The 2,220-nt window shown below is 32.2% G+C and overlaps 1 non-coding gene across 1 annotated transcript; it reads left to right on the top strand.

Annotated features, from left to right (window-relative positions):
- Positions 1–257: 257 nt before the first annotated feature.
- On the top strand, positions 258–339 carry Trnas-uga (transfer RNA serine (anticodon UGA)). Its single transcript has one exon. It is a non-coding gene; the product is annotated as a tRNA-Ser (tRNA).
- The last annotated feature ends 1,881 nt before the right edge of the window (positions 340–2,220 follow it).

The following is a 2,220-nucleotide window of genomic DNA, read 5'->3' as shown; positions in this document are numbered from 1 at the left end:
ATACTCATTATAATAGGTCTTTTGTTTTATTTCAGTTTGCTAAAATATGTACTGATTAGTCAATATTTATCAATAATTACTATTTACCATTCAAATTGATTTAATGTGTAAACAAGATAACCAGTGGCCAATGATCAAAGTTATAGATAACTGGAAGCTGTGCACTTTTTATAATTAAACAAGTCAATATAATAATGTGTTTATTCATTACAAATCTTTCTTTTTATCCTTTTCATCCTTTCGTTAACATATGTACAGCTGTGATGGCCGAGTGGTTAAGGCGTTGGACTTGAAATCCAATGGGGTCTCCCCGCGCAGGTTCGAACCCTGCTCGCAGCGAATATCTTTTATTTTATGAGAGTATCACGAAGGCAATGAATATTTATATGAATATATCTAACTGCTTTCAGTGAAATGGCGATACCTGGTCATGCATACACTGAACATACATACATACATACATACATACATACATACATACATACATACATACAGTTGAACCGCGTTGGCTCTAACTCCCAGGTTCCGGCGAAAATACTTCGAGCCTCGATATATTCAAGCCAAGCTTGTTTACCTTCAGTATAAAGAAACCGGTCCTTTACTTCTAGTTCGAGCCAACAAGGAAATCGAGCCAAGCGAGTTCGAGCCAATGGGGTTCGCCTGTATATTTAATACAATATTTATTAGCATGTGAATATGAAAAATGGGTAACCTTAACCTTAACCTAACTTTACATCTTTACAGCTTTTTTTATCGAGAAGAACACATATTGCCGTTACAGTGACTAATTTCCCTGTCTTATTATAAGCAAAATCTGAGGCAATAACTGTGGATTTTCCTTTGATTGCACTGCGCATTCAATCTTCTTTTTCTTAAATTCTTAGCATGTTTGTATTTTTATCCTGAAATTTATCTGCAATATCATTCGACCGTGTATTTAATAGCAGAAAGTGCAAAAATACTAAATGATTGGTGCATAACTGAAATATTTACTGTGGTCGACTACAGTCTCATAAGGTAGAACTACAGTGTTTATGCTCATTTCTTTAAAATTAATTTCGGTTTCCTTCATAAGAACCATTGTTTTTCTTTTTACATTTATTTATCATTTTTGGAATACTAAAACAATATTATTAACTGTGGTCAATCCTTTTTGGGAGTAAGAGCGTATCTTTAAGCAATCATGTCATTATTCCTAGAACAAAGCCTGTATGTCTTCCCGCTCGAGTCTAATCCGATGTAACTATGCAGATAATTTCCATGATAGTTGTACTCACACGCAATAAAGTTAAGAAAAAAATACTGCAGCCTGCAATGATATATAAGGAAAATCCCTACTTATTATCTCAGTATTTACTTCACGAGATTTATTGTGATTTAAATGATTTTCTTCTCTAATATTGTGAACCGATAGTTTGAAAGGCAAATTAGTCGTTCACCGGCAATTAGTGTTGTTTTAGTTTAAATGGTTTAACTGTAAAACCAGGTCAAGGTCAGTGTTTTTCATTGTAACCTCCTAGCTAACATTGCAATTATTTAAACAAGCACAATTTTGACTGACTTAGTTGTTCGACTCTCAAGGCCTTGATAAACGTACCTAGTTTTTTATATATATATATATATATATATATATATATATATATATATATATATATATATATATATATATATATATATATATATATATATATATATATATATATATATATATATATAGTATGTATGCACTGTGTTGCTTGTGGTGTTTTGTGCTGTTCTTCAATGTTTCTTGTGTGTGATTTCAAGTTCTATGTCTTTGGCGTTTACCCAGTGCCATTAAACCGGGTTTATGTTTAAACTTTTTGCTACTGAGCTTGTTTCTGTAGCTTTACGCATATTCTTTTTGACATTATTGGTAAGTTTTATTCTTATTTCTGACGGATGTTCCAAAACATATGAAAAATCAAATGGTTATTATATTATGTTATAATTATGTATAGTTTTGATGTTCCAGAGCCCGATTTTATCATATATTTGGTTGTTTGCTTTTAATGTGAAATTCGGTTTGGGTGGTTAATTATTGAGCTGTAGTGCAAACGTTTTATTCTTAAGGCAAAGAATTAACATAACCGTAGTGCACTAACAGAACATGAAAGGTTCCACTTAGTTATTTTGTGTCTCTAGTTCATTGTCTCTCGCGTTGGCCCTTCTCTTGGGCCTTTAAACTTGGTTTATTTTCGA

The sequence above is a fragment of the Mya arenaria genome, chromosome 2 (genome assembly GCF_026914265.1).
Source record: "Mya arenaria isolate MELC-2E11 chromosome 2, ASM2691426v1".
NCBI classification, from domain to species: Eukaryota; Metazoa; Mollusca; class Bivalvia; order Myida; family Myidae; genus Mya; species Mya arenaria.
The sequence above is the reverse complement of the archived record's forward strand: the minus strand, read 5'-3'. Positions and strand labels throughout refer to the sequence as shown.